The following is a 10,808-nucleotide window of genomic DNA, read 5'->3' as shown; positions in this document are numbered from 1 at the left end:
TACATAAAATGTAAGTAACCCAGGTAATGTCAATCAATGCAAGTAACATGTCAGCTGGAGTCACCTAACGTGACCTGTATGGCTGAATCTAGAGCTCAAATCCCCAACTCACTAACTATACCTGCACACGAGTCGGAACCATCTAAAGTGGTCTGTACAACAGGACTGGGTGTAAATAAATACGCTCAAGTGCTACAATCACGTGAAGACTGGGCGAATAATCCCGGGTCACCTACGAGTCGGAACCACCTATAGTGGTCTGTACGATATGACTGTGCACCTAACTTGGATCCAAGATGAGCGTGTGGTGCAGGAGATGAACATCACTTGAAGGATTGTACCCTACTCTGGGCGGGAGCACTAACACCGGGGGTGCAGGTTATGAGCTCTCTATGCATCTCACATAACCACTAATTCACAATCATAAACCATAAACTTACCTGGCACTTACCTGTGCGTCCGCAGCACTAAACATACATATATGCAACTACTAATGCATAAATAAATAGGCAAACGCTATGCATGGCATTTAAAACATATAAACATTCCATTTCATTTTTTGGGAAAAACCACAAGTATATAGGTATATATGGAAAACCAAAAGCCCCCTTACTGATATGTGGAAGGGTCGTAACCCCCTTGCCTCAAGTGACTGCGCTCATCCTCAGGATGGGTCTCACCTATATGCGAAACAACTATAAAATCGTCAATTTAAAGCACATAACCAAAACTAGGTAATAACTTCTCATACAATGCTCAAATGGGATGTTTGGATATACCAACGTGATCCACTCAACCTCAAGAACATCTCCATATTTTTAAAATAATTTTCTAAGACCCCACGCACCAGCAAATGCACGGACCTACGCGCCCCCACGCGCGGCCACGTGCCAGTCACACTGACGGCGTCAGTTAATGCCGTCAGGAATATTCTGTTAAATCATAACGGATTCCGTTAAATTTGACTGACTGCATCAGAATATTCCGTCCAAACTGACGGAATATTCTGTCATCTTCTTCGGTGAGTCGCTGGTCACCGGAAACTTGGAAAAACTTCAAACCCTTCGTTCTCACTCGTTTCTTCACCAATTTCTATGAAATTTGCACCAATGGAAAGCTGGGGATGAGTAGAACAACGTTATAACTGTTCGAAACCTCAAAGATCACAGGATCTCGTCGGAAAAATCAAGAAAAACCGCCCAACTTCAAAACTAGCTTTCCCGACGTCCAATTCCACTCAACGCACCACCCCGAGCTTCCGAAGGACCTCACTAAGCTTCCTATAAGCTTCAAATTCCCTGAAAAACAATATTTCATGTGTGCATGAACAGTGACCAATTCGGAGATTCCTGGTTCGACGTGAAATCGAAGGATTCCTTACGTGAAATTGGTATGGTTGAACTCGTATGATCCTCACGAACACAAGGGCACCATTTTTCACTTCAATTTGCAACGTTTGCAAGGGTTTTGAGCCCCGTCCATACAAGTGAGAATGAGACAAAGAGAGAGTTCGAGACAGAAAGATACACAGGGGAAAGAGATGATGTGGATGTGGGTGAGTGTGTGGTCCAGATGCAACCAACAAAACCACAAAACAATCACCCCAAAATGACAAATACCCGCCAAGGGCAAAATCGTCATTTCACACCTACGGTACGAATAATTCAGGATGGGCTGTCACATAATTAGCATGGGTACATTTAGTAAAATTAAAAATGGGTACAAATAAATTGAAAACTATGGGTAAAAATGCAAATAAAAGTTTAAAAAATATGGGCACAAAAAGGAATTAATATATGGGTACAAATTGAAACTGAAAAGAAAATTGGTACAAGTTTTAAAAAAAAGGTTGCAAATTAAAAATGGATACAAACTAAAAATAAAAATATATGATAAAAAATTTAGCCATGAATATAAATATAAAAAATTTAATGTTTCTAACACTATATGAATATATTTAGAAATAAAAAATATTTTATTATTGAAATAATTAAGTGAATTTTAACGAAAAGCTTACGGTACTGTTCATTTTAACGAAAAACCACATTTTTACACTAAAAAGTCAATCCTGGTACTATTCACTTTACCCTTTATTTTGTCTTTATCGTTAAAACTCAAAGTTTTCAAGCCCTTTTCATTAGTTTTCCTAATAATTAATGACATTTATTAAAATCTAAGGATCTTGATAAAAAATTGAAAATGAATAAGGTTTTAATCAATGGAGTAGGAAAAATAGGGATGGGAACCTAATTTTTCCTTCTCTATCCTTTCCATGGAAAGAGGTGGAAGGCTGTGGGTATTCTGTACTAGTAGATGAGGAAGATGATTTTCGCAACCGTGGATGAGGAAGATAAAAATCCAAAAAAAAATATGGTAGCTATAGAAGTGTAGAGCTTTATATAGAGTAGGAATAGGAGCAATAGCGCTAGGTAATGGGGATTAAATAAGGAAATTCTTATTAGCACTTCAAAATTTTCATTCTACACTCCTCATAAGTGTATTTTTCTTTCTAATTATAAAAAGTTTGGAGTGCAAAATGAGATTTTTAAAGTGTTAGTAACAATTCCCTTAAATAAATATTAGGGTTGATGATGATGATTCCTCTTCTTTTCCTTTGATCGAATCATGGGAATGGATTTAGTTATTTAATCATTGAATTGGAGGAAGAGATTAGGTTGTTACGATGCTTTTAAAATCAAGGGATCTTTGTGATCTAATGTGGCTAAGGTTTATTAAGTGTGTGATTCTCATCATCAATCATATTTATTTTTAATGGATATCATTCATAACGCAGCTATATGCATGTCGATATCATTGAAATCACTAAAACAATGAAAATACGGAGTCTTACCTCATGTAAAGCTTCTGAAACGTTGATGAGCGTGGTTTTGAGAGTTGAAGAAGATAAATAAACTTGGGATATACATGTGAAAAGTAATTTGGATTTTTATTTTTTTTTAAACCTTATAAGGTCGAAATTGACATTACATATTAGGTATGTAAGTCATTTAATATTAAATTTTAATGAGGGGTGTATTCAACATATTGTGGGGTGCTAATAAAAAAAAACCTATCTATATTGAAAAATGACCGAAGCAGATACGAATGCAAACTTAGCAAAACATCCTATCCTTCTATTTTTGATCTTGTGGCTAGAAATAAATTTAAAAGGTGAAATTTTCACGCAAAACAAGACAAGATGAAAATGAAAGGTTGTGATATTTTGCTCAGGTTGCTAAGCAGGGGATCTAGAGGTGATCGTAGTCCCATTCACCAAACCTGGTTTACGACCTATCACTATAATAATATTCAATAAGGAAAAGGGTTTCTATACCTATTCCTTATCCCAGATTTGGATCCTCACCAAATCCCCTCCCTAGGGATCCTAGGGATCAACACATGGACCGTTGATCAAAAATCGTGCTACCACAATTAAATGCTTTTTATATTTTTAAAGTAAAGCAGCCTCGTTTTGCATGAAAAATATAAAAAAGAAAAAAATTGTGGCTGAACGATTTTTGATCAACAATCCACGTGCATTGATCCCTAGGATCCTTAGGGAGGGGATCTGGCGAGGATCCAAATCCCCTTATCCTAAATCAAATTCCCAAATTCCAAATTCCCAAATCGAAGAAATTTCTTGCTGTTGGGTTTTCGTTTTTGTGGTAATTCAATTCTCAACAAAAAAGGAAAAAGATTCTTATGGCGGTGAATGACACATTCTACCTATCGCACGGATTGCCCATGCTGAGCATTGACGAGTCGCTTCCAGCCAAAAAATTCCTCCAGCCTTGGACGGAAACGGTTTATCCTCACAAACACACCTCCATTCTCATCATCTTTGGACACTGGGAAACCGGCGTCCCCATCGTCAACTCCATTTCCGGCCGCCATGACAATCTACGACTTCTATGGCTTCCCCAAATCCATGTACCAGATCAAGTACCTTGCCCCCAGCTCCCCCTACCTCGCCAACCGCGTCAAGCAGCTGTTTATGTCGTCCGGCTTTGGCCCCGCGGATGTGGACGGTAAGTGGGGGCTCGACCATGACACATGGGTCCCGTTTATGTTGATGTACCCGGAGGAAGACGTCCTGGTTTTCCAGTTGTCGGTTTAGATAGAGAGGGACACCACCTACCACTACAACATGCAGGCCCAGTCCAAAGATTTTTTAGGCCCGAAGCGACGTCAAAAAATGTGCCCTCATTTCATATAAAAAAATATTTATTTTCACACGTAAAACATCAATAAAATTATATTTAGAAAAACACTTCAAATTCAATAATTTAGAAATACGGAATAATTAATTTATTTTGTATCAAGAGAAGGAAACTAAAAAACTTCAGGCTTTCAAGTAGATAGAATATGAGTTTTGTTTTCCATCTGAACTTTTAAAGTGTTTTTGTATAAATCATGAGTTGTTTTTTCTTATTTACTAACCTCGTCAATATATGACTAAAAAAATATTAATGTTTTTGAATCTTTAAGGATATGTATAAGTAATGAGTGAACACTAAATTAAACCTTTTGATGACACGTAATATTATTTGTAAATTTGGTCTAAAAATTTAGTCTACGCATTATTTTTTGCTAAAGATTAGACTTGAATTGGAACATATATTTAAAAATAGCAACCCACATAGCTACTAGCTAGTAAATAAATTAACAACCAAACAAAGATTTGTAAAAATTGAAAAAAATAAACATGCACATAGCATTTCGAACTTAGGACCTGACACACCCCGACCAAAATCAAGGCGTGTTGGCCGTCATGTGAGAGTGACGTAGCCATGTGCACAGTGCGGAAGTAAAAATAATAATAGAAAAGCGAATAAATAAAAACCAAACTACTAGATAAACTAGTTAAAGTAATACGCTAGTGTAAGACTAAGTGTGATAAACAATATCAAAGCACAAAAAGCCTAAGTGCAATCCAGTAGGACGAATACTAATTACACAACACCCAAGGGTGATCCTACATTTGTGATGTTCTGTCAGAAACATCGTCAAGTCCTTGTGAGCCAGCAAAGTATTTCTACCTAAAACCTGGAGGGGCGCAAAACAGAAAGTGTGAGTGGGCAAAAACAAAGCTTTTCAAAACCATTTCAATTATCAAAGCTAGTAACCCCTCACCATAAAACCTGTATAATTTCCCAGAAAATAGAACATATTTGTATCTCAAAACCATGCTCAACAAGCTTTAATCATGAATATGCCATGCCAAATATCTCAATATGAAATATGTAATCCAGGTGATATACATCAATGCAAATGATATGTCAGCCAGAGTCACCTAACGTGACCTGTAAGGCTGAATCTAGAGCTCAAATCCACATTCAGCAACTATATATATCTATCTCATCAACAATATGCCTGCACACGAGTCAGAACCACCTAAAATGGTTTATACGACAAGCTGGGTGTAAATAAATACACTCTAGTGCTACAATCACGTGAAGGCTATGCGAGTATCACAAGTCACCTACAAGTCGGAACCACCTAAAGTGGTCTGTACGACAGGCTGGCACCTGCCTTGGATCCACGTTGAGCGTGTGTGGTGCGAGAGGTGAACGATCACGTGAAGCCTAGGCCCTCAACTCTGGCGGAGCACTAACACCAGGGTGTAGGTTAATGAGCTCTCTAAACATCTCACATAATCCTCAATTTTTACATAAACACTAGTTACAACCATAAACTATAACTTACTTGGCACTTACCTGTGCATCCGCAGCACCAACATACATAAGTGCAATTACTAATGCATAATTAAATAGGCAAAGACTATGCCTGGCATTTAAAACATATAAACATTCAATGTCATTTTCTGAGAAAATTCTCAAGTATATAGGTATATACGGAAAACCAAAAGTCCACTCACTGGTATGTGGAAGGGTCGTAACCCCTGAGCCTTGAGTGACTGTGCTCGTCCTCAGGATAGGTCTCACCTATATGTGAAACAACTATATAAAAGTCAATTTAATGCACATAACCAAAACTAGGTAATAACTTCTCATACAATGCTCAAATAGGGTGTTTAAATATACCAACGTGATCTACTTAACCTCACGAACATCCTCATACTTTTAAAATAATTTTCTGAGGTCTCACGCGTCCCCACACACTGGCCACGCGCAGGCACGTGCTTGGAACACGGACGGAATCCCTAACGGTGTTAGGGAATATTTCGTCCAAAAGCAAGCACATTCCGTTAAAACTAACCTGACACCGTTAACTCCCGTTATGAATATTCCGTTAATCTTAACGGAATATTCCCCTTTCTTCTTTGGCTAGTCGCCACACTCCGTCGTCGTCGTCGGAAATTGGGAAAAACTTTAAACCTTTAAATCTCAGTCGTTTTTCATCCAAATTTCATGAAATCAGTACCAAATTAAAGCTCATAACTTGTAGAACATTCCCTTACCTGTTTAAAGCCCCAAAAACGATGGAATATCACCAGAAAAATTGCAATATTCCAGTCACCTCTGCAATTCACTATTCTCGAGTTTCATGATGTCCAATTTCTTCCAAAATGCTTCTCCGAGCTTCGTGAGAGTGTCTTAAAGCTCACAATAACCTTAGAATCCTCTAAAACCTTCGTATTTACGTATGCATGAACAGTGCATGAAAACTGGGTTCAAGGGTTTTCGAGGGTTTCAAGTTCTAAAAATAGTATGGATGTACTCAGGAGCTTGCAAGGAGTTCAAATCTTACCTTCTAGAAGTCAATCCGTGCGTGAAAGGTTGGTTTTGAAGTTCGTCCGTACACTTGCAAGGGAAATGGAAGGAAATCCGAGAGAAAGACGAAAGAGAGAGTCACAGGGAAAAAGGGATGGGTGTGTGTGATTGTGTGTGTGGTCCAAATGGCAGCCCACCAACCAAAATAAATCAAACGCCCTACAACGCTAATTAACGTCCAAGGGCAAAATTGTCTTTTCACACTAACGTTACAAATAATTCGGGACGAGCTGTCATAGGACCTCTCGTTTGCTTCTAATTAAACTTCTTGATCATTTAACCAAATTTTATAAATTTATACTGTTATGAAAAGAAATTTGTAAAAATTGGAATGTAAATAAGCACACATGGTGTTTTGAACCTAAGACCTCTTTATTCATTTTAAACAACAAAACCGCCAATTCTAGTTAAATTTCTTTGTCACTAAACCAAATTTTATAAATTTATATTCTTATAAAAACATATATAAATATATCACCCTAATAATTTTGGTACTCCCAATTTTTTTGGGCCCCGGACGATCACCCTACTTACACTGGGCCTGGACCGGGCTTGACAACATGGGGAGGGCGCTGGCTCCCCTTAAGGAGGAAGGCGTCCTTATAGTGGGGTCAGGCAGCGCCACTCACAACTTAAGGGCGTTGAAGAGGGAGACAAAGAGCAATGCATGTGCCGTCCCTTGGGCTCTCGAGTTTGGCACGTGGATCAAGGAAGCTCTTTTGGAAGGAAGGTACGAGGATGTGAACGAGTATGTGGAGAACGCGCCGCATGCGAAAATGGCGCACCCTTGGCCGGATCACTTCTACCCGTTGCATGTAACGGTAGGGGCTGCTGGTCCGGATGCAAAGGTTGAGCAAATCCACGACAGCTGAGGGCTCAGTGCTCTTTCGTATGCCTCCTATCAGTTTACATCGCGCGCCTTGAACTAAGAACTTGCAGCACTGCCAGTTGAAGATTGTAATAGTGCATGTGTCTGCCGATGCTGCTCCTGCAGGTCAAGCATGTCAATAAAACTGTTGTGGATGAATGATTGTGTATTAGTGAATATTATGTAAAGTGTGCAAGTGAGATGTGCTTCTCCTTAAATTGTGGCTGAATCTTAATATCACTCAATGGCCCTTAGGATTTCTGCTTAATTTTATTGAGAAGAAACCAAAACTTTTGCTCCCTTTCAAAGAACATGAACACAGTATTCACCCAACAAATATCGTATCCTCAGCGATTCTGTATTACGACTTGCTATAGAATCACCCAACAGACTCTGTATTCACACAATGTTGTGGATGTTGTTTATTTATGCAATGGATTCAACCAACCCTATTAACTTTAAATTTATCTGGTCTGCACAAATTGCCTTTGTTAAACCTGAGGTGTTGAACGTTGAATCCTTATCCTTGAAGAATTCTGAAAGCATAATTCTGAATATGCAGCTTCCTGATAAGCTCCACTGGTACGTAAAGAATGGAGATACGGTAAGGATGTATTTGCCCCAGATTTTGATCAAGTACTCAACTGTTTTGGAAATAAAGATTATTAACTTTGTTTCGGGAAGTAAACTGGCTAATAATATCCTAGGAGATATGCAAGTGCATAAATCTTGCCTACAATGATGAATGCATATGGAATTTCTGGGTTGGGTTTTATAAGGTTTGTAGTTACAGTGGAATGCAATTTCGACAACTTGCACTTACAACTTACGAAGTATTCATGGATCTTGGTTACCATTCATCATCATTTTTGCTTCAAAAAGTTTTGTTATTAATTTTATCTCGCGATTCCTTCCATATGCCACATTCTAATGTTCGATTTTAGGCTGTTGTGTGCGTGCATTTTATAGGATTTAAGACGAACTTGGAAACTAAATTTTGTTTTGTGATCTTTCATTTGGCATAACATTTCAATTTTGAGAGGAGAGATTGGATGACTGTTGCACCAAAAGAGTTACCGACAGTGTCACAATTGATAAGAAATTGGGGCATTTTTTTACTTGACAGACGTTTGTGTTCCTGAAGCCTTGTGTCAATTGTTTCTGCCTCTCAAACTCTGTTTATTATGCAGATAACGGGGTTAAACCCTCTTTTCGGGGTTAAAGCAGGCGTGACAAACAAGTTTATCTATAAGGCTCTTGAGCTCATGCCAAACATCATTGTTCTAATTCTTCCAACAGAAACTCAAGGGTAGCAGCTTGCCGTTGTTCATCTCTATGTGTCTCTGCGTCTCTGCGATGGACACGCATATACACCCTTTGAGACATAAATGAGCCTGGGCATGAAATACAGGTTTGGGTCATAATTCTCGACCCAGTAATTATTCTTCACGCCAATGGCCTTTAACTTAAAAGGAACGCATGAGATTTTGAAGTGCTAATAAATGTAATTTTTCTTAATATATTATTTTATGAACTCGTTCATTTTTTTGTTTTTTAGGGTCTGCCTCTGAATCAAAGGAAAAAGCAGTAAACTGCGTTAATGCGAAGAGTATCAAAGATGTAAATACGCATCATCTACTCATAATACACTGTATACACACCACATGCCCATAAATGTACAGTACATGCACATGATATGCACAGAATGAGGGAAACTTTAACGACAACTATTGATATAGGGGATACAATTAAAACATAATTGTTACGTATATAAGGTTACAGTGACGGTCTTGTTATGTATATTAGCCACCGCTTAATCGTGCATGTGGAAAACATGATACTCGTTGTCATTATTTCACAGACACGCATGACCCTTAACATCCTCTAAGTTTTTCTTAATTTTGTATTTCACTGAGGCCAACTAGGTTGTGGTCATACTCGCTAAATTCTGGGGCACAACATATGTGCATTATAACTAGTGAACATTCCCACTTTTCATATTAAGATGTAGCCATAATGCACACCATATGCACACCACATGCACATTACGGAAATTTTCACAAATTTCTGCAATTGAACACTTGACCAGAAATTGTTCCATCCCATTCTTGTAGCATATCAAAACTTGAAATTTATTCCACAACCCATCGCCCCAACATGAAACACAAACCCTAATTTAATTTCTAAGTATTAATTCATCTTACAAACAACCAATTTATTCCATAAATCATTGATGAAAAAACTTGGAACTAAACACCCTACCTTACTATACTTGCCGAAGCTTTAGTCGCCAAAAAAAATGGAACTTTTCAGCCAAAACATAAAATATGATACAAAACCGAGCCCACTCTTCTCACCTCTCTCTCGCAGCCTTTTGTTCGAAATTAGAGGTATGAGGTGAACCCAAAGCCCGGCTCAATCTTCTCGCCTCTCTTTAGACTTCCATCGCTTCAAAATCAGAGCTCAAAGATCTGAGGAAAGGAGAGAAAGTGAGAGGAGAGAGAGGAAGGAAGAGAAAGAAATAAGAAAATGAGAGGAATAACCCATTTATATGTGGGTATTTTAATAATTTTGATTTTATACATAATGTGCATGGTCGATTTGTCCTATTTCTGTGTGAAAATTAAAAAATCTTCTCATTTTAAAATATTTCTCAAAAAAAAAAAAAAAAAACAATACCTTGGCTCTCTCTGGCTCTCGCCATCTTTAAAAGTCATAGTATATGAGACATCATATGACTTGGTGCGTTTGGTTTTGAAAGGTACCGTTTGGTACGTGGGACGGGACAAAACGGAGTGGGATGAGGCGTTCCGTCTCACGTTTGGTGCTTCCAAAACGGGTGGAACGCGCTGTCCTGCGAGACGAATTTTGGGTGAATTTTGGTTCCGCCTCCCCCTGGAACGACTCGTTCCACATCCGTGGAACACAAAACTATAACATTTTAAGACAAAAATACCCCTTATCTTTTTCAATATTTACACCATCCAAAAAACAAACCCTAAAATTCTATCTTTTTTGTTCCATCTTCTCTGCCTGTTGCTGCCTTTTCCCGTAGCCTTCCTCCTCATCTTCTCCCGTAGCAGCTACATCTCCAGGTTTGATCTTGATCTTTTCCCACAACCGTTGCATCGCCAGGTTCGATCTCGATCTTCTCCCATAGCCGCTGCATCTCCAGGTTCGTTTTCTTGATTTTTCCATGGAAATTT

At 38.4% G+C, this 10,808-nt stretch overlaps 1 pseudogene; it reads left to right on the top strand.

Annotated features, from left to right (window-relative positions):
• Window positions 1-3,702: 3,702 nt before the first annotated feature.
• LOC103938559 lies at window positions 3,703-7,663 on the top strand (annotated as a pseudogene).
• Window positions 7,664-10,808: the final 3,145 nt, after the last annotated feature.

This window comes from the organism of the source record quoted next, unplaced genomic scaffold (assembly GCF_019419815.1).
Source record: "Pyrus x bretschneideri cultivar Hongxiangsu unplaced genomic scaffold, Pyrus_bretschneideri_v1 Contig111, whole genome shotgun sequence".
Lineage (NCBI taxonomy): Eukaryota > Viridiplantae > Streptophyta > Magnoliopsida > Rosales > Rosaceae > Pyrus > Pyrus x bretschneideri.
Note: the sequence above shows the minus strand (reverse complement) of the source record. Positions and strands in the feature narration are given on the sequence as shown.